Below are 22,844 nucleotides of genomic sequence, written 5' to 3'. Positions count from 1 at the left end.
CCTATGCCCAGGGAATAAGTCTTACATCCATTGTACCTCTCCATTCTACGTTTTCTCCAGGTCCAGAACACAAGAGCATCTCTTGTCCCCTGGAGGCTCTGAAATACCAGAAACTTTATTTTTTAAGCATCTAGAAATTATGATTGCAGGATCTGAAAGCTTAATGTTATAAGCAAAATGTCATTTTTATGGAATAATAAAAACACTGTTTCTTCCATTTCTAGTAACTCATCTAGGGAAGCCACCACCACATCCTCAATGATCACCACATGGGAGTGACGAGCTCCACATCCTTGAGCTCCATGTCTTGCACTTCCGTGTTCTGCCTTGGTTATTTAGGGTACTGCTGTAAGCTGTTCTCTCTCTTTTGGAGAAAGATAAGATTTTCCAGATTCTATCTTATCAGCCAGCTCTTCTGCTAATGTTTTGTTTCAGCAACTGAAGAGTCAGAGGTAATTCCTTCAGTGGTTCTGTTTGGGTCATGTAAAACGTTAATGACATCTTCTCACAACTCTTGTATTGATGTTGCCCCATTTCTAATTGCCTGTTTGTACAGCCCGATAACATCAGAGGTGCTTTTGCATGCCAGCATCTTTGCTTTGCAGATCCAAAAGTTTGAAAATTTTTCAGCCTCAGAAGTACTGGACAATATGATAAACATTTCTTTAGAAAGTATACCCCCCTTGATGACCCGCAGACATTCTGTCAGTGTTGTTCATTTTATTGCACAGTTCAAGCTGTGACTTCTCTTCCTCTTCTTTTTTGATGCTCTTCCAGGATAAGTATTCATTCTCTAATATTTTTCGTTTTGTTTCAAGTTTCATAAGAGGCTGTTTATAGATATTTCCTTCAAATTTCTTCCATTCTTATTTCTGTTCCCTTTGCTCCTCTGTTGCCTTCTTTTAAGTATCTGGGTTAGTTTGGATCCCATTTGGGACTTCTCTTTTATTTTGTACCACCAGCGTGAGTTTTGGAAGCTGTCTTGTTTGGAAAATGATTTGGGGGGAAGACACTTTTTCAATGTGGAGTCCAAAGTCTGCACATTTTGTTGAAAGCCATTGTTGGCTTTATAACCATTGATTCCATTTGCCCTTACATTAGGGGTGCCAACTGTCAAATGAGATGTCTGGTTTATGGCTTTTGATTTTTGCAGTACACATGATGCTCAAGGCCTAAAACAAGGCTGAGCAGACTTCTGATCTTACCTGATGTTTGCATGTGCATAATCATTTTCTCCCTGAAGTAAATTAGGGTATGCCCTTGTTTGGTATGTTTTAGTTTCTGATCAGTAACAGGATGTGACTATATGTTAGCTTCATTTGGCCTTTCATGTTTATCCCATTAACCTTTATGTCCTGGATCTTGGCCAATGGTTTCTTGGATGCCTGAGTCCTAAGAAGGGTCTGAACAAAGTAAGAGGGAACTGTCCTTGGGGGTTTTTCTACTGGTCTTGCAAGATCTGTTCCTCTAGAGGGTTGCTGTGACTTTTCTGGTGGAAAGCTAACTTGTGTTTTTCCAACAAATAGTTTAATAACTCTGTCTTTCAGAATGCCGCTATTCATAGAACTTGTGCCCAAGACTTGTTTAGGAGCCAAACTGTCCTTGGTTGGATAACAAGAGTTAGTCTTTGGCTCACTTATGTTTACAATTCAAGCTCTGGCTTCTTCTTGTAGTCTGATAAGGTCTGGGGCAGTTTGTCTTTGTTTGTCCCTTTTAGAAAGCTGCCCAAGGATTCATTTCCAATATGGATACAGTCCACAGAGTATGCAGTTAGCAGTTCCTTGGTCTGCTACCTGCTTTTTGGTGGTTTTTTTATTCCTGTACATTGTGATCCCACAAGTTTTCTTGACAGTTCTCCTATAATGGGTGGTTTCTCTTCATGCTGTTGCTGATTATTGCTGAAAGGCTTACAGTTTGGGTTAGAAGAAACACATCCTGAAGTTTGCCTTTTATCCAAAGGTTTTGGTAGACCCAGCTTTGGCTTCTAGGGCCCTATGATATTGGCAGGTCTTGGCAGGAGCTTAATGCTGATGGATCTTGTGGCTTTGGCAGGCAAAACATCAACATCAAGATTAATAACAACTTGTTTTGGTAATTTTAGAAGGTGCTGTATTTGGGCAGTTATTCTTGGCTTTTAGATAAGGCTTGGTGTTTTGGCACTTCAGCTTTCCCTTGGCTGGTAGGTGCTCCTGCAGCTTTCTCTGTCACCTGTCCAAGGAACCACCATGGCTTCTCCCTGGCAATTTCTCCCAACAGTATCTTGACTTTAAGCTTAAACCCATATATATAACTTCTTAGTGGGCATCTTCTCTTTGACTTTCTACAAACTCCAAAATTTCAATCTTCAATTTGAATCATTGTCTTTTATTTTCAAAGCTGCTTCTCATTTTCTTTATTTCAAAGTCATTTTTTTCTTATTAAACATTTTATTGAGAAATTTAACATACACACAAAAAAGCAATAAATTTCAAAATATATTGTACCAAATAGTTATAAAACAGATTTCAGAGTTTGCTATGGGTTACAGTTCCACAATTTTAGGTTTTTTCTTCAAGCTGCACCGAGACACTAGAGACTAAAAGAAATATCAATATAATGATTGAGCAGACATACCCAGTTGTTAAATCCTATCTCCTCTGTTATAACCGCTCCTTCTCCTTCGATCCTTCTCCCAATCTTTAGGAGTATTTGAGCTTTGACCATTCTAGCATTTTCATGTTGGAAAGGGGAATCAATAATATGGGGCATGGGTATGGAACTAGTTGATGTTCTTAGAGGGGCTAGCCCCTCTGAGTTTTAGAACTTATCTGGCCTAGGAACCATCTGAGGTTGTAGGTTTCTAGAAAGAAATTTAGTGTGTGAAACTTTCATAGAATCTCAGATAAAGCCCTAGGTGTTCTTTGAATTAACAGGAATGCTTTTGGTTGGGGTATGGCAAACCATGATAATTAGCAATATCTAGCTACTCTGTGCAAGAACAACTTCCAGAGTAGCCTCTCGACTCTATTTGAATTCTCTTAGTCACTGATATATTTCTTTTCCCTCTCCTGGTCAAGAAGGAAGGCATTGTCGATCTCACAGTGCTAGGGCCAGGCTCATCCCTGGAAATTATGTCCCACATTTCCAGGGAGACTTTCACCTCTGCATGCCATGTCCCACATAGGGGGAAGGGGACAGTGATTTTCCTTGCAGACTTGGGCTTAGAGAGAAAGAGAGGCCACATCTGAGCAACAAAAGAGGTTTTCTAGAAGTAACTCTTAGGCGTAACTATAGATCAAGAGCTTGGTCTATTGACTTGGGAATCTCTAATGTTTGAGACAGTATCAGGGGTTTCTTTGGTGGTAAAGTTTAATAGTTCCATACTGTTTCTCTAGTTCCTCATGGGATTTTGCCAATATTTTAAAATTATATGTCCAACATACTGTGGGATGTATCTGGGTATTACATTAAGCTATACAGAATTCCAAGCCCTCATTCCCATTCTGAGCTCCATGTGTTTCATTAGTTAAATGAGCTATCCAGACAGGCTGAGTTAGATTATGTGCTCTAGAATCAGGATTTGGACAATCTAAACCTTTCTTCCTTTGGTCTCATACAGTAGGTGAATTCTAAAATACTGACAATGCCATTGGTACCCCTGAATTCTGATTTACCTTAGTCATGAGCCAATCAGCTTTGTTCTTATCTCTAATTGAAGCCTGAGCTCTTTTGAAGTTCCTTTAATAGTTGTTGCATCTAGCAATGCTGACTTTCAGAGCTACAGAGCTCCTATTATGAGTCTTAGGTGTTGCACAGGTACCCAAAGTTCCAGGGAGATACCAGGTTCTCCATATATAGCACAGCATCTCAAAATCTAGAAATAACATTCACAGCTCTGGACTAAATGTGATTGCTATAAGAGCTTACAATTTAGGCCCAATTTTCTTATAAGTATTTTCTAAGATACCATATAATATTTGTTATTTTGTTTCTGGCTTACTTTGCACCACATCATGTCCTCAAGGTTCATTCACCTCCTTGCATGCTTCATGACTTAATTCATTTCTGTAGCCACACAACATTCCATCATGTTTATACACCACAGTTTTCCATTCTATTTCTCAAATCAGTGTATCCTTCAGCCACCTCCATCAATTGGGCATCATGGAAAATATCCAAAGTCAACAATCCATGTTTCACATTATCTTCACTTAGTAGTATATTCATCAACACTCTAAATTTTAGACAATTTTTTCATTGCTCCAAAGAGAAAAATAACCAATAAATACAACTTCACCAAATAGAAAATCCAAACCTCCCCTTAATTATTGTACTCCCCTGACCCCAGTTATTTATCCCTGGTATTACTGTAGTACTGTTGATGTCTTCCTGCTAAATACAGACCACATCATGCAACAGTAGTTTTTCTCCTAAATTTATTATTGACTATTAGTACAAGTTTCATACCTTTGAAGTAGTTAATGAAAGAACTTATTTATATTTGTAGTGTTAATCAATGGGATACATGACTTTGAACGACCCCTTTCATGTTCACATTCAATATGGCAACATTTCTTATAAACCCACTAATGAACTGCCTTCACTTCTATACATTCCCTTAAGTTCAACCTCATTAGATAACTATTCACCCATCTCTAGTTTCTATGTATCTGTAGGTCCCCTTATATTATAAGCCTCTGAGTTTACCGTTACCATAGGAAAATCAAACAGTGTGTATCCTTTTGTGTCTGGTTTATTTCAATCAGCATCATGTGCTCAATGTTCATGTTGTCATATGCTTCAGGACATAATTTTGCTTTACTGCTGCATAATATTTCATCATATGTATATACCACATCTTGTTTATGCACTTGTTTCTATCTTTTGGCAATGGTGAATAATGCTGCTATGAATATCAGTGTGAAAATCTATGTTTGTGCCACTGTTTTCAGCTCTTCTGGGTATACAACAAGTAGTGGTATTGATGGGTCACAGGGCAACTTGCTATTTAGTTATCTAAGGAACCACTAAACTGTCTTCCACAGTGGCTATATCATTACACATTCCCACCAGCAGTGCATGTGTTCCAGTTTCTTCACATCCTCTCCAACATTTGTAGTTTCCTGTTTAACAGCAGCCGTTCTTTTATGTGTGAGGTGATATCTCATCGTAGTCTTGATGCATTACCCTTACAGCTAATGAAAATGAGTATCACTTCATTAGCTTTTTAGCCATCTGTATTTGCTCTTTGGAAAAATGTCTATTCATATCTTTAGCCCATTTTACAATTGGGTTGTTTGTTCTGTTATTGTTGAGTTGTATGATTTCTTCATGTATACAGGATATCAAACCTTTATCTGATGTGTTATTTCCAAATATTTTCTCCTATTGAGTTGGCTGCCTCTTCACATTTTTGACAAAGTCCTTTGAGGCATAGAAGCATTTGATTTTGAGAAATTCTCATTAATCTATTTTTTTTATCAATGCTTGTGCTTTTGGTGTAGAGTTTAAGAAGCCACCTCCAATTTCTAGGTATTGAAGATGTTTCCCTATATTTTCTTCTAGGAGTTTTACTGGCTCTTATATTTAGGTGTTTGATCCACTTTGAGTTAATTTTTGTATAGGGTATAAGATAAGGTCCTCTTTCAAACTTTTGGCTATTGATACCCAGTTCTCCCATGCACATTTATTGAAGACTATTCTGTTGTTGTTGTTCAGTGGATTTGGTGACCTTGTCAAAGATCAATTGACCATAGATTTGTTATTCTATCTATTGCACTTTTGATTCAATTCTATTGGTCAATACTTCTATATGCCAGTAGCAGTTGTTTTGACCACCCTGGCTTTATAACAAGCTTTAGAATTATTAAATGTTAGTCCTCCCACTTTGTTCTTCATTTTCAGGACATTTTTAGTAATTTGATATCTCTTTCCCTTCCAAATGAATTTGATAAATAGCTTTTCCATGTCTTCAAAGTAGGTTGTTGGAATTTTTATTGGTGTTGCATTGAATCGATAGATCAATTTGAATAGAACTGACATCTTGATTACATTTAACCTTCCTATCTATGAGAAGGGACTGCCTTTCCACCTATTTAAATTATCTTTGAATTTTTATCAATGTTTTGTAGTTTACTGCATACAGGTCCTTTACATTCCTGGCTAAGTTTATTCCAGGTACTTGATTCTTTTAGTTGCTATTTTAAATGAAAGTATTCCTTGTCTCCTTAATTAGATCATTGCTTGTATAGAAAAACATTACTGATGTTTGCATATTAGTCTTATATCCCATCACTTTGCTGAATTTGTTTATTAGCTCAAGAAGCTTTCTCACAAATTTGTCAGGATTTTCCAAGTATAGTCTCATGCCATCTGCAAATAATGAAACTTTTACTTCTCCTTTCTGAGTTTAATGTCTTTTTTTAATTTTTCCTGCCTGATTAATCTAGGTAGAACTTCTAGTACAATGTCGAATAATAGTGGTGATAGAAGCCATCTTTGTTTCATTCCCATCTTAGGGGGAAGGTTTTCAGTCTCACACTGTTGAGGACGATGCTGGGTATGGGTTTTTTTTATACATGCCTTTTATCATATCAAGGAATTTCCTTTGATATCTACTGTTTGAAGTGTCTTTATCAGAAAAGGGTGCTGAATTTTGTCAAATGCTTTTTCAGCATCGGTTGAGATGACCATGCGATTTTTCCCTTTCAATGTGTTTATATACTATATTACATTGATTTTCTTTTGTTGAATCATCCTTGCACTCCTGGTATAAACCCCACTTGGTCGTGGTGTGTAATTATTTTAATGTGTCACTTGATTTGATTTGCTAGTATTTTGTTGAGAATTTTTTCATATATATTCATTAGGGAGATTGGCCTGCAGTTTTCCTTTCATGTAGCATCTTTATTCGGTTTCGTATTAGAGTAATGTTAACTTAAAAAAATGAGTTAGGTAGTGTTCTTTTTCCTCAATTTTTTTAAAGAGTTTGAGCAGGATTTGTGTTAGGTTCTTTTAGGAATGTTTGATAAAATTCCCCTGTGAAGCCATCTGGCCCTGAGCTTTTCTTTGTATGAAGATTTTTGATGACCGATTAGGTCTCTTTACTTGTGATTGGTTTGTTGAGATCTTCTATTTATTCTCAAGTCAGTGCAGGTTGTTCTTGGGTTTCTAGAAATTTTTTCATTTAATCTAAGTTGTCTAACTTGTTGGTGTATAGTTGTTCATAGTACCCTCTTATGATTTTTTATGTTTCTTCAGGTGATGTGGTAACAACACCCTCTCATTTCTGATTTTCTTTTTGTTTTTGTTTTTCTTTTTTTTTTTGCATCCTCTCTCTTTTTTTTCTTCATCTGCCTAGCAAGGGGTCAATCAATTTTACTGATTTTTCTCAAAGAACCAACTTTTTGCTTTACTGATTTTTTTCTATTTTTTTTCTCTAGTTCATTTATTTCTGCTTTAATTTTTTTTATGTCTCTTCTATTTGATTTGGGGTTAGTTTGCTGATCAACCTCTAATTCTATGAGGTGAGCAATTTATCTTCAATTCTTGCTCTTTCTTCTTTTTTAAATATAGACCTTAAGACAATAACTTTCCCTCTCAGCACTGTCTTTACTATATCACATAAGTCTGATACGTTGTATTCTCATTTTCATTTTTCTCCAGATATTTACATATTTCTCTAGCAATTTATTCTTTGACCACTGGTTGTTTAAGAGTGTGTTATTTAATCTCCATATATTTGTGAAAGTTCTGGGTTTTTGATGGCTATTGATTTCCAGCTTTATTCCATTGTAATTAGAGAAAATGCTTCAAATCATTTCAATTCTTTTAAATTTATAAAGGCCTGTGTTGTGTTGCAGCATATGATCTCTCCTAGAGAATATTCTATGAACACTAGAGGAGAATGTATATCCTGGTATTTTGGGGTGTATAAGATATGTATATGTCTGTTAGGTCTAATTAATTTATCTAATTCATTTATCAAAAAAGTGCTCTATTTCCTTGTTGATCCTCTGTCTGGTTGTTCTATCTATAGATGAGAGTGACATATTAAAGTCTCCCACTATTATTGTCGAAATGTTTATTGCTCCCTTCAGTTTTGCCAATGTTTCCCTCATGTACTTTGGAACTCTTTGATTGGGAGCATAAATATTTATGGTTCTTATTTCTTCTTGGAGAATTGTCCCTTTTATTAATATATAGTGTCCTTCTTTGCTTCTTATGATATCTTTACATTTAAAGTCTATTTTGTTTGATATTAGTGTAGTTACTCCTGCATTTTTTGTTACTGCTTGTCTGGAACAGCTTTTCCATCCTTCCACTTTCAATCTATTTGTATCCTCGGGTCTAAGATGAGTCTCTTGTAAGCAGCAGATGGATGGATCATACTTCTTAATCCATTTTGCCAATCTGTATCTTTTAATTCGTGGGTTTAGTCCATTAACATTCAGAGTTATTATGGTAAAATAATTTCTTGAATTTATCAGTGTATCATTTGGTTTTTATTTGTCAGATCTATATATTCTTTTCTTCCTTTCTGTTTTTATCCTTTAAGTTACCCTTACTGGTACTCTTCAGTTTTGTGCCTTTTTCTAGACCACCCTCTCCTGTCTTTTTTTCATCCATCAGAATGACCTTTTAATATTTCTGTAGGGTGGGTCTCTTGTTGAAAAATTATCTCAGCCTTTGTCTGTCTGTGAAAATTTTAATCTCTCTCTCACTTCTGAAGGACAACTTAGCTGGACGAGGAATTTTTGGTTGGATGTCTTTCTCTTTAAGGATCTTAAATATATCATACCGCTGTCTTCACATCTCCATGGTGCCTGTTGAGTTGTCTGAGCTCAGTCTTATGTGGTTTTCCTAGTATGTGGTGAGTCATTTTCCTCTTACCACTTTCAGGACTTTCTGCTTTTCTTCAACATTTGACAATCTTATTAATACATGTCTTGGGGCAGTCCTATTTCAATTTATTTCATTTGGGCTCATCAGATTTCTTTGATTTGCTTATTTATGTCTTTTATAAGGTTTGGGACATTTTCCTCCATTAAATCCTCAGTTAATCTTCCTAGCCCTTTACTTGTCTATTCTCCTTTTGGAACACTGATGAATCTTATATTTGTGTGCTTCATACTGTCCATCATTTCCCTGGTATCCAATTCAAATTTTCCATCTCTTTTCCCATTTGTCATTTTGTGTGTTTGAATTCAATTGTCCTGTCCTCTAGCTCAATTATTCTTTCTTCTGCCTCTTCAAATCTGCTGTTGTGTGTCTCTAGTATATTTTTAATTTGTCTACAATATCTTCCATGTCTGTGATAGCTACTATTTGTCTATTCATTGTTTCATTCTTCTTTATGCTTTTCCAGTGTCTTTGTGGTATCCTTTATGTCATTAGTCAACCCACTGAATTGATTTAGGAGATTTCTTTGAACATCTTTGATCAGTTATTCCAAAGTCTATATCTCCTCTGGTGTTTTAATTTGGTCATTTGGCTGGGCCATATTTGCCTGCACCTTCATATGCTTTATAATCTTCTGTTGGCATTGAGGCATTTGATTATCTTGATAGGATTATTTTAAAAGTGGTTTTCCCTCACTCACCAAATTTTTGTATTTGTTTGGGTTTCCGGTGAAGTTCTCTTTTTGTACTTGGTTTGTCATTATGTCCCTGCAAAAGCAAGGCCCCAGGCTTCATTTAGGAGATGCAACTCTACTTCAGGATCTGCTTGAAGCTACACAGATGGCATTTTGCCAGACTGCACTTTCCATTTCTTTCTAGCAGATGCTGCTTTTGGGCCTCCTCTTCCCCTCGGCCCCACCTCCCCCAGAATGCAGCAGCTAGATGAGCTGGATGGAGACCCTGTGCAATTCCAGCCAGGTCCACTGGTTGAAGTGCACACTGAAAGCTGCCAAGCATAGAGCTGGGGTGGGCAGTGTGCACCTCATGAAGATTCTGCTTTGGGACCTGATGGGTCTGATAGCTCTCAGGCTCCTGGTTGGAATGAACTTGGGTCATGGGACTGGGTATTTCAGCTGTCCCTGTCCACAGCCAGTGCAAAAATGCCTGCCAGTTTGGTGTAGCATGGAGCAGGGGACGTGGGATATGACACAGGTTTGTGGGGTGTGGCTTGAGGGCACAGGACAGGGTGCAGGGGCATGGGGTTGGGGACATGGGACACAGGGTGCAGTGTAAGGGTGTAGGGCAATGGGGTTCAGGGGCATGGGGCCATGGGGTGCCAGGCTATGAGGCAGGGTGTGGGACACAGGGATGTGGCATGGGCCACAGTGGCACAATGGCACAGAGCACAATGTGGTTTGCTTCCTCATTCCTGCCACCCCAACCATGCACTCCTGAGGGCTCCAGGTCTCCACATGGAAAGGGGAGCTGTAGGCTCTGTGCACTAGCTGGATGGTCTCTACAAGCAGGGAAAGCATGTTTGCTGGCTTCCAGATTCCCCAAAGGAGCTTTGGACTATGGAGCTGAGGGGGCTGATATCCCAGCTAGCTGCAAAGGGCCGTCACTCCCCTGGGCAAGGCCTCTTGTCCTTATTGGAATCACAACAGAGCCCACTCACCCTGTTCTTTGTGTCCAACTCCTCGGTTTTTTCATCCAGGACCTCCCTATATAGTATAGAAGACCCTTTCAGGTCACTTTGCAACCTGAAACTGCTGTCCCAGTCATTTTTCTGCACTTCTCTAGTTGTTCCATGAATCAGGGTGAACTTAGCCTTTCCTAATCAATGTCATTTTAGTTCATCTAGTTGACTGAACAGGAAACCAAAAAGCCATGTGTCTTTCCCTCTCATTGTCTGCTTCTAATAATGTACCAAGCCCTTTAATTTCACTTGTTATACACCACTCAACCCCATTCATTTATTTTCATCTTCATTGACATTATCCCATTCTTGGTCACCATCACTTCTTGTCTGATAATTGCAATATATGCTCACTTGTCTGCCTATCACCAGAACTGGTTCCTTACAATCGCTTTGCCAATTGTAGCCAGACTGATAAGTTCAACATGCATAATTAATGTTGTCATTATCTTTATTAAGATGCCTCAAAGACTTTTCAAGACCCTTAGCATAAGGTATTTTCTTAACACAACGTTTCCTACAATCTAAACCTAGCTTATTTCTGTATATTATTTCATACTGTTTTTCCCTTGCTTCTAACTCCAGCCTCACTATTGTTATTTCAGTTCCTTTCTACCTTAGGGCCTTTTAATATTGTCTCCCTCTGCCTAGAACACTCTTATCAGTATCTCAACCATACTTCTTTTTTCTTGGTTAACTTTATGTTTTATTTTCTATCTCAGAAGCTATTTCTTCAGACAAGGAGTTTTTGTCTTCCCTAATTTTGATTTAGGTGCTGGATATGTACCATACTATACCTTAAACTTCTCTTAAGAAACCACCCATGTTCTACTGTAATTAGACTTATTTTCTTGTCCTCTATAGACTTCAAGAAACCATGATGTATCCTGTCTAATTCATCAATGTGTTTTCAGTATATAGCATAATAAGCACAGAAATTCTTAATACATACTACTGAATAACTGATTAATTGAAAGCTAACAAACTTTGTCTTTGATTCAGCAAAAGCCCAACAATACTTTAACCCATATTTGGCTTTTCACAGCAGTCATGTCACCATCCATCAATGCTAAACACAATGTAGTTATCCTTGATTTATGAGGGAGCTCTTCCATTCTGAATCCAGGTAGAGCTTTGCAATCTCTAAACATGCAGCCACCACCAACCACCTGAAGTTGGCATGTGGGCTAAAACTTGTTTTCCATCTATTGGCTAGAACACTAAGTCAAAATCCAAATGGGTGATTATATGGCTTGGAATTGTGTACTCCTGAGAAAAAGATGTTCTCAATCTTAATTCCTATGGGTGTGAACCCATTATAAATAGGGTATTTAACGGGTTGCTACACCAACTGAATTAAGATAGGTCTTAACCCATTACTGGAGACCTAGCAGAGAAGGCCACAGGGAGAAAATGCCAGGAGTATCCAGAAGATGGAAGTCAGCAGAATGTGGAAGAGAGGGGAGACACCACCATGTGCACTAGTATGTAGCAGAAAAGCCAAGGAATCCCAAAGTTTGCTGGCCTACCAGAAGATACTGACCCAGGGAGAAAGCAAGCCTTCTAGTCCCTGAATCTATGAGTTAATAAATTCCTATTGCTATGCCAATTCATCATATGGTATCTCTTTTAGCAATAAGAAAACTAAAACAGTGACTTATTGTCCTTAAACCTGGCCTATGTTTATGGGTCTTGTTGTATGTTGGCATCTCAGTTCTACTTTCTAGGAGGCTTAAAATATCTGCTTCTCATAAAAGAGTATAACTCTAGATTCTAAAAAAATATTATTAAAAAAGCCATTTTTTTTCTCAACAAAGCTAGATGGTAAATCTTGGTAATCCATGTTTGGTTTCTGAGAGTCTTGACAACAAATGGAATTTAAAAAAAAAACAAAAAACTAGGTCACTGAAAAGTCACATTTGTTCCACAGAGACTTACTAATGATTTACTGTATGCTCAAACAGGGCTGTGGTTATTCTGGAGAATCAAGCATCACCTTTGCCCTTTAAGAGCTCACCCTCTACCCAGGGAAAAAGTCATGTTAGGAGATAATTAAAATAACAGGAGATGAGTGCTGTGAAAGGAAGGGCCAATAAATAGTGTCTAGGAAGAAAGGAAAGCTCCACTGAAACAGTGATATGGAGCAAGTCTCCAAGAATCAAATCTTAGTGCTTCTCTGCTTTACAATACTCTGGTCATCCATTCAGGTCCCCATTTCCTTCAAAGCTATTACACTCCACTTCCCTCTTTCCCTAAATCTCCAACACTTTCCCTTGCACTATTCACTTTCTGTTGATGGCTTTAATCCCTATTTCACTGAAAAAAGGAAAGCATCTAGAAAAGAACTGCTGAGAGCTCCCAACACCATTTCTGTGCTGCTCCAAGGCCTATGTCACATGATCCATTGATACCCACAGGATATCATTTCTTATCACTGCCCCTCTCCCAGCCACACTCCCACTGTGGACACTACAGTCCATTCACACTGGCCTTCTCCATATTCCTCCAAACCACTAGTCACATCTTCCTGCCTTCACACTTCTGCACTTGTTGCTTGTTCTGCCTGAAACTCCTGACATCTGAAGGGCTTTTCTATCAGTTCATTGAAATCTCATCTGCATTGCTATATTATGATTAACCTTCCCTGAACAAGCTGAAGAAAACACATCATCTCCCTACAATTTCATACCCCCCCCAACCCTGCTTTATTCATCTCCATAAACCCTTAAAGAGAGTCTGCATTCTCTATTCAGTTTATTTTCTCTGTCCCCCAACTAAAAATAAACTCTATGAGGGCAGAAATGCTGTCAGATTTCTTCACTGCTATCTTCTTATTGCTTAAACTGAGGCTTTGTATAATAAATGCGCAATAAACATTTTTGAATGAAAGAACGAGTGAATGGGGGTTAGTATACACATAAGTTAGGTTCAGTAAATAGCATTATCTAGATATATTAACATTAGATAAAGTAATAAATTGATATCAGATAAGTCAATGCAGGGTAGAGAATATCCAAAGTTTGTAAAACAATATTTAACAAAAACTTTGCCCTATTCATCTTTGTAGCTCCAGTATCTTCACCAGCATCTGGTAACTATTAGATAAGCAGTAAATGAACGAATGAAATATAAATTCAGTACATTAAATCCATTAAAATGGTGCATGGGTGGTTCAATGGTAGAATCCTTACCTTCCATGCAAGAGACCCCAGGTCCAACTCCTGGACCATGCACCACCCCCTCCAAAAAAAATCCATTAAGTCCATTCAAGTCTGTGAATCTATACTTGAATATTCACGAACAGGCGGGTGTATGTTCAATAAATAGTCGTATGAGGCATGTTTTAAATCTTTGGGTATAGTATGTTTCTAATATTTAAATAATATATTTTGGATAAGTGAAAGTATAGAAAGAATGACTGTAATGATAAATAAAATGGAGCAGTGGTTAGCTTTAGGTTATGATACAAATATGTGTTATCTATTACTTTTTATATTTTTATATTTTCTGCAATTCTAGCTTTTAAATAAAAGTCAAAATAATGTTCTGAATTCACATTATGCTTAAAAATGATAACTGAAGAAGGAAAAGGAAGGAAACAATTAGTGATTTGAGGCCTAAGATTACCTTTTCACTATTAGTGTAGCTTCGTGAGCCATTGGAACAGTTGGTATTTATGTGGCATACATAAAGCCTGAGCTGCCATCAGCAGTTTTCAGTATGTTGCTTGAACTCCTGTCAAGTAATGGGATATTCATTCACCTTCATCAGGTATAAATTTGGAATCTCAACTCAATTTAAAAATATTTATCAAGCTCTTAACATGAGCCAGGCACTCTGCCAGGCATTGAGTCACAAAGGTAAACAAGATACAATACATGACCTTGGAGCTTTCATTTAGACTGAAGAGAGACATTTAAAAAAGCAAAAGTGAAAGCGAAGACCACCAAAATTCAGTGTGATTACTATAATGAAATCTGAGTGAGGCAGGGACTGTGTTTGTCTTGTCCACTTTTGTATCCTTCACACAAAATGCAGAAGGCAATCAATAACTATTTGTTCAATTGCAAGTTAATGAATAAGTGAAGCCCTAGAAGTTATTCACCAGGTACACAGTATTGTGAAATGGAATGCCCTCTTTAATTGAAATATTGGTTCCTAGTCTTTCCTAAAGGCATTTCCATTAATGCTAATAATTAGGTCTGGCTTAAATGGAGTGATCTTATCATTAAAAAGAAGGATCTCACTAAACAAATGCTGCATTCAGGAGGCACTGGAGAGTAGCTGCTGATGGAGAACTTCTTCAGGAATCTCTGTATAACCTACAGATGGTTGTCCTTTTCATCTTATTTCATTATCTAGTCCATTAGGACACCAATAAGCTGCTGGATGAATATATGGGATAAATAGTATGTAAAGGGAAAGGAGTATGGATTTTGAAGTCAGAAAAGCATTAATTCTCATCATAGCTCCTTAATATGTAGCTGTGTGACCTAAAGGAAATTGCTTAATGTCTCTAAGCCTTAGTTTCTTCACTTTTAGAAATGAAGATAGTAGGTACATATCAGGATTTTTGTGGAAGTTAAATGATACAAGGAGTGACATTTTTCACCAAAATTAGAGATGATAAAAATGGATTTCCTTTCTTATTTTCTCATCACTATTTTGGATGGAAACTTGCTATTGTAACCCATCAAAAGTTACTGACCAATTAAACCCAAGAAAAAATAAGAAAAGATGTGGCTGTGGCTTGGTAGGATAAAGATGATTCATTTGGATCAGGATTCATTCTCAGCCGTAAAGGGTTTAAGGAGATGCCTTATAACATTGAAGACATGATAGGAAATGGACAACTTTATCAGCTACTTAAAAATACCAGGTATGTTCATACTCAGCCAAACTTTTAATTTGAAAGAAATTGGGGTTCATGAGCTTATTTGAGTACCCTTAAAACTCGATTCCACTAACATGCTATTATATAAACCAGAAACAGATGTAATAAAACTAAGTATATAGATGCTCCCTGTTGCAGAACTTACTGATTGTCCCAGCCATGCTCAGACAGGTGCAATATTACCAGCGTCATTTTCTGTGCATAGTAAAATTGATATAAACAGCAGCTCAATAGAAGAGATACAATTTGCAGTGAAGAGTTTATAACACTTGTCATAATGGATCTGTCAGAAGAAAAAATGTTTACAGTTCATTGCAGAATATAAAATGTTTGCTAAATCAGCAGTAAAAGTCGAAGCTCAGATAAATTTGCAGCAAGGGTAGGAACACAACACATCATAACATAAATACAGCCAGCAGGAGGGTAGGAGCAAAAAAAAAAAAAAAAGCAGCAACAACTTAGTTCTGAGCAGGATTTGATTTATGTCATAAATAAATATAAGGAATATTAGGAAGATTAGTGCATTAGAATGTTAATACAAATCAAGATGTCCAGTGCCATGTGGGATTGCTTGCACAACAGTAAACTGTGCCAACATCAGGTAAGTTGCTGCAGCTTCTTACTGAATTCATTTCAAGCTGGGAAGTTTCTGTATGAAGATAGCAATATAATAATAGATGGAGGTATTTGCAGTCAATTGGAATTCAACTGTGTGGACCATTGCCTGGCCATTGATTCAGTTCTTAGATAAGCAGGGTTCTGCTGGTTCTGAGTTTCAAAACAGGAAAAAAAAAGTCTATAGCAGAAAAAGTAATACTGTTTTAGGAATGATTCATCTTTGTTCATGAGAAGTTAAGAAATACATCTAAAGGTTCTTTGTCCTCAAGTTCACAGGCAAAGTCTGGCAGCCATGTTCTTCCTCTATGAATCTGCCTTCTTGGCTAAAGCTTTAGGCTTTAAGGATCAGGCAAATCATACTGTCTTTCAGACTATGGAATTGCTTGTGATTAAGGCAGTGTCTATGTGATGAGATCTGTAATACGTATGCTCCCTGGGGCACTGTCCTCTGAGGCTCACCACTGGACCTGGAGCTAGAGTACACACTCTCCCTGCTCCCAATTGCTACTTCCAGAACATTTTTCCTCTCATTTCCATAAAAGTTCTCACAACCCAGTTTTGTTGTCCTCACCTGCATACCGCTGGGTCACTCCCACATTCCTTGAACATTTTAGCCCATGGTTTGCTGTCTCCATCATTGCCCCACCATAACTGCTTGTGATTATAGATTGCCTAAATGATATTTCCATTATCTTGGACTTCCCATTCTTGGCCTTCTCTGATCCAATGTGCCCTCCACCCTACGTTAACCACTCATTGTCAGAGTCATTTACTAGCCCTATTTATTATCTGTAAATACAATCCCTTCATATTCTAAATTTCAGGTACCCCACCCTTAAACAATCACCACTTATCTTTCCAAGTCACTCCTCCAAGGACATGACTAGTAATTTTTCCACTGTAGCAGGACCTTCAATCTTTTGATTCTACCTCCTTTTCAATGTCCCCCATTTCCCCTACCTTCCATGTCCTCACTTTGATTTTTTTAAAGTTTGGATTTCATGACCCATCATTGTAATAACTGTCTTAATTCTCTTGCTAGTTTCTCACTTCATATAGTTACCTGACAATGTTCTAATGCTATTTATATGCAATTCTCTTCCCACACCCTTGATGAACCCCACAGCTCAACATGACTAGAGAAAAACACAACCATCTTGCCTGGTGTAACTTCAGTCTTGACCTCTTGTATTAGTCAGGGTTCTCTAGGGAAACAAGACTGACAGGAGATATCTGTAAATATTATGGAATCTTTAAAAAAAATGACCAGTATGACCAATCAGTACTGATGCTGCTGCTCTAGTATTAGGTGTTGCAATTTAGAATAACATTAAACTTTTTCCTTCTCTCCTTGTTCATATCTAATCATTCAGCACGTTCTATTGACTGTATATTCAAAATACATTCAGAACCAGATAAAATCTTACCCATTTGTACTGCTCTCTTCCTGATCCTAGCCACAGAAAATTCTTTCCTAGAAACTATAAAACCCTTGTAACTGTTCTTGCCCTGTGTGTTCAACTCTTTTCTAAATCACAGTGAATAGAATTCAGGTTTTGGAAATAAATGTTCAGAGCCAGAGCTAATCGACTTTTGACAAGAGGACTGTTTTAGTTTCCTATGCTGCTCAAGCAAATGCCAACGCAATGGTTCAGCTTAAACAATGGGAATTTATTAGCTTAGAATTTTACAGCTAAAAGAAAGTCCAAATCAAGGCATCATCAAGGCAATGCTTTCTCTACGAAGATGCTAGCATTTTAGGGTTGGCTTCCAGTGAGTCTTGGCTCCTCTGTCATATGGCAAGGCACATAGCAGTGTCTCCTGGTCCTTCCAGTTTCTTCTGGGTTCTGTCAATATGTAGCCTCTTTCTTTCTGTGACTTTTCTCTCTGTGTGTTGAATTTCATTCCATTTATAGAGAACTCCAGTGAAAGGTGAAGGCTCATCTGGATAGAAGTGGGACACATCTTCTTAACAGAAATAATCTCATCAAAAGTTCCTATTTACAGTGGATTCACGCCCACAAGAATGGATTAAATTAAAGAACATGTGTTTCATACAGCTTTATACCACCACACTCCATCCTCTGGACCCCCAAAACACATGATTTTCTCTAGGCAAAGGACATTAATTCCATAACAATAGCCCAAAAGCTTTAAGTCCTTTCAGAAATAATACTTAGTACAAAACTCATCAAAATCAGTTATGGGAGTGGTCTGACCTGGGGCACAATTCCCCTTCTTATGTGGACCTGTGAAATCGAAAGAACAAGTTATCTCCTTCTGATATAAAATGAAGGGACAGGTATAAGGTAAACATTCCCATTACCATAGAGAGAAGTTGGAAGGAAAATAAGTGTCATGGGTCCCCTGAAATTCTGAAACCCAGCAGGGTATGCTCAATATATTTCAAGGTCTACGGGTCATTGATGAAATGATGTCTTGCTCTCTAGGTCTGATGAAGCAGCAGCCCCATCTCTTCCAAGTGCCTACTCAGTGGTCACACTCTTTCCAAACATTGGGATGAAAACTCCACCTTCTCTGAGCATTGGGGCTGCAACCAGGTTCTTGGCAATCCCTGGGGCACAGGTTCCACCCTCTCCAAGCACTGGGGTGGCAGCACTCTTCCTGAACAATGGGGCAGAATGGTCACCCTCTCCAAGTGCCAACACATACTCACCCTTTCCACACACATGGGTGGACTCACTCTCGGCCTGAGAAGATGTCTTTGGTCCAGACCTCAGCTTCCATGGTTCTGCCCTTAAAGTGATTTTTCCTTCAATTTGTCCCTTCGCCAGCCTTTTTCATCCAGGCTGGTAGTAGTTACATTCATATAAATTCCATTAAAAACTTGTTGGTTTTTCATGTAGCTCACAGGGACTCAAGCCATCAAGACAGTAGAACTTTCCATATAGTCTTCCTGGTTAACTGCATTTCCAATCCTGACTTCCATGAAAATTGTTGACTGATTCCATGCTAAATTAAACCTTCAAATGGGGTATATTTTTCTGGGGCCTTGCTTTTCAGAAGCTCAGAATGTTCCAAACCATCAGTGTCTGGTTTCTTTGTACCTAGGGCTTCTGTGTTCAGCTTATTCCTTTCCTCTCTCATTTTCTTATAAGCTGCAAGGATAAACTAGGCTACATTTTTTATACTTAGCTTATAAATCTCCTCAGCTAAATATCCAAGTTCATTGCTTTCAAGTTCTGCCTTTCATCTGATATCAGAACTCAATTTCACTAAGTTCTCTGCTACACTGAAACAAAGATTGCCTTTCCTCCAGTTTCAGTGTCACATTCATCATTTCTGCTTAAGACCTCACTGGAAGTACGTTTAGCATTGATATTTCTATCAACAGTCTCTTTAAAGATATCTAGGCCTTTTCTGTCAAGCACCTCACAATTCTTCCAGCCTCTACCATTACCGAATTCCAAAGCCTTTGCTACATTTTTGGTATTTGTAGCAGTAGCACCCTACTCCTGGTATAAAAATCTGTTTTAGTTTCCTAGGATGCTCAAGCAAATACCAAGGCAATGGATCACCTTAAAAATGGGAATTTATTGCTTCTGGCTTTGGAGCTAAAAGAAAATCCAAATCAAAACAATGATTTCTCCCTGAAGACTGTGACATTCTAGGGTTGGCTATCATTGATCCTTGCCTCTTCTGTCATATGGCAAGATACATGGCAGTGTCTCCTAGTCTCACCCTTCTCTTTTGTCAGTATCTATCATCTTGCTTCTTGTGTTTTCCTTTGTCTCTCTTTCTCTTCTGAATTTCATTCAACTTATAAAGGCTTCAGTAAAAGGATTAAGACCATCTGGATTGAGGTGGGCCATAGCTTCTTACCTGAAGTAACCTCATCAAAAAGTCCTACTTACAGTGCATTCATACCCACAGGAACGGATCAAATTTAAGAACATCTTTTCTAGGGTACAACCAGCTAGAAACCATCACAAGAACCAAGAACATTCAATGGGAAAATAACAGTTTCTTCCACAGATGGTGCTGGCAAAATAGTATGGCCACATACAAAGGAATGAAAATGGACCCTTACTTCATACCATATACAAAAATTGACTCAACATGGACCAAAGATGTAAATATAAGAAATAAAACTATAAAACTCTAAGAAGAAAAAAAAAAAAAAAAAAAAAAAAAAAACTCCAAGAAGAAAACAGGAAAATATCTTTAGGATCTAGAATTAGGCAATGGATTCATAGACTCTATAACAAAAGCACAAGCCACAAAATTAAAATAGATGAATTTGCTGTCATCAAAATTACAAGCATTTTTACTTCAAGAGATATTATTAAGAAAGTGAAAAAAACCTCCAGAATGGGAGAGAATATTTGGAAGCTATATATTGATAAGGGTTTAATATCCATTACATATAAAAAAAAACCCTAGACACAACAACAAAATACAAACAACCCCTATAAAATAGGCGAAGGACTTGAACAGAAATTTCTCCAATGAAGACAGGCAAATGGCCAATAAACGCAAGTAACAATACATAGCATCATTAGCCATTAGGAAAATGCAAATCAAAACCACAATGAGATACCACTTCAAAACCACTAAAATGGCCCCTATTAAAAAATTGGAAAACAATAAATGTTGAAGAGGATATGAAGAAATAGGAACTCTCCTCCATTGTAGGTGGGAAGGTAAAATGGTACAGTTGCTGTGGAAAGCAGTTTGGTGGTTCCTTAGCAAATACAGAATTACCATATGACCTGGCAATTCCACTTCTAGGTATATATCCTAAAAAATTGAAAACATATTTGGACTCTGATATTCATAGTGGTATGATTCATAATGCCCAAAAGATAGAAGCAACCTAAATGTCCATCAAAGGATAAATGGATAAACAAAGCATGGTATATACATATAATGGAATACTACCCAGCCATAAAAAGGGATGAAATTCTGATACATGTGACAACATGGAAGAATGCTGAAGACATCATATTTAGTGAAATAAGCCAAACACAAAAGGATAAATATTATATAATCTCATTCATATGAAATAATTAGAAAATGTAATTTCATAGAGTCAGAAATTAGAATACAGGTTAACAGGGACAGGGTTAGGTAATAGGGAGTTACTGCTTTATTGATGCAGAATTTCTGTTCAACATGATGGAAATTTTTGGCAATGGATGTTGGTATTATATAATTCACATCACTGAATTATATATTTGAATGTGGTTAAGAAAGAATTTTTAGGGTATATGTATATATGTTACAGAATAATAATTTTTACAAAACTATGGAACTGTATAAAGAGTAAAGCCTAATGTAAATTATGACCTATGGCTAGTAATATAATTATATTGTTTCACCAATTGTTACAAAGACACCACACTAATGCAGAATGTTAATAATAAAGAAAACTACACGTCGGATGGGTGATGTGGGAGCTTTGTACCTTCTGCTTGATTTTTTTCTGTAAACCTATAACTGTTCTAATAAATAAAAATACCAGTAAAAAAACTACAGATAGAGTGTTCCTTTCAAGATACGAGTGAGATCATGTTACTTGTGCTGAGAGACCTCTCAACCGTTTTCTGTCTCATTCTCACACACTGTTCAGTCATTACATGTGGCCCACTATGGGAATTGGTGTGACCTTATCAAGGCAGTTTTTTGCAGCTGAGGCAGTTCTTGAAGGTGCTTGCAGTTCAGAACAATCCCAGTAGTTGCGGCATAAAGTTGAAGGAGAATCTGGGTGGCAAAAAACAATGGCCCAACAAGCCCTAATATATTTGAAGAAAATGAAACTTCTATACTTCCTCTTATTCTAGAAATATCTTTAAACTCATTATATATAGCATACAGTGCTAAATATTAGAGATATAATGAGAAAGAAAACTTGTTCTTTGACCTTGAAGAGGTAATAGCCAAATGAGGCTGAAGACTGGTACATACACAAATATATAGAAGCTGGTGAGTTTTAGTTCAGAAGTAAAAAGAAAGTGCTGTGGGAGCACAAAGGACAGAACAAACAACTCAGCCCGGCAATATGGGAAAACTTCACCTTGGCTTTACCACTCATTTGTACCTAAGTAGCTGAGCTGTTTTTACAGACAGCTAAAAGGAAATTGCTTGCATAATATATCATTTTCAATAGGTGCTCATTGAACCTTTTTAAATTGTTGTTTAGAGCAATGCTTTGTCTCCAGACAAAAGTGTGCCCCAAATTATCCATTTAGCTTACGGAATATAGCAAATCAATTTCTCATTTAAAAATTACAAAGATTTAAGTGCGTGTGTGTCAAGGGATAGTATATTCTTTGACTCAGAGATATTTGAAGATAAGAATCTTTAAGTAAAAAGGTTTATTATAGAAAAAAACCAACATAACATTTTCAAACTGATTCAACATAGTGGCATGAGTAAAAAGTAGTTATTCATGCAACTCAACAACATGTACGTTGAAAGTAGATAATGATGAAGCATTACTGAACTTGATACATCTTTATGCTCATAAAAAGCAGAAGTCAGACTGATGGTGTGTCTTGAAGCTCTGATTTGATCACTGTCTAAAGCACAAATACTTTAATTACTGATGTCAATGTATATTGCTGAACTCTTGCAGTTGCCTTCAAATACTTAAAGACAGACTACCTGAAAGTTAGCAGAAACTGAGTAAAAATAAAGCCTGATTTAGAAATTTGTGCCATGGGAAGCAGTAAAAGAGAGGCTTTAAGCCACAGGGTTGTGCAGCTTATTTATACTCTCTGAGCCTGTTCCCTAT

At 37.3% G+C, this 22,844-nt stretch overlaps 2 long non-coding RNA genes and 2 pseudogenes across 9 annotated transcripts in view; 1 reads left to right on the top strand and 3 right to left on the bottom strand.

The window, feature by feature from the left end:
- The window catches only part of LOC143644883 (uncharacterized), a 67,182-nt gene that overhangs the window by 7,714 nt on the left and 36,624 nt on the right, over positions 1-22,844 (top strand). The window lies entirely within an intron of this gene.
- On the bottom strand, positions 138-1,267 carry LOC143644882 (cytoskeleton-associated protein 2-like pseudogene; annotated as a pseudogene).
- LOC143643960 (cytoskeleton-associated protein 2-like pseudogene) lies at positions 1,164-2,282 on the bottom strand (annotated as a pseudogene).
- Positions 14,028-22,844, bottom strand: part of LOC143644884 (uncharacterized) — a 170,244-nt gene continuing 161,427 nt past the window's right edge. For 3 of the 6 annotated variants that reach the window (XR_013156932.1, XR_013156936.1, XR_013156928.1), the window contains one exon: positions 14,028-15,752. This is a non-coding gene — a long non-coding RNA (uncharacterized LOC143644884). Of the gene's footprint in view, positions 15,753-15,943; positions 16,238-16,269; positions 18,032-22,844 lie in introns of those variants that run through there. The other 3 variants (XR_013156930.1, XR_013156933.1, XR_013156929.1) reach the window with 3 other exon arrangements.

Source organism: Tamandua tetradactyla, chromosome 8 (assembly GCF_023851605.1).
Source record: "Tamandua tetradactyla isolate mTamTet1 chromosome 8, mTamTet1.pri, whole genome shotgun sequence".
In the NCBI taxonomy this organism is placed as follows: Eukaryota; Metazoa; Chordata; class Mammalia; order Pilosa; family Myrmecophagidae; genus Tamandua; species Tamandua tetradactyla.
Note: the sequence above shows the minus strand (reverse complement) of the source record. Positions and strands in the feature narration are given on the sequence as shown.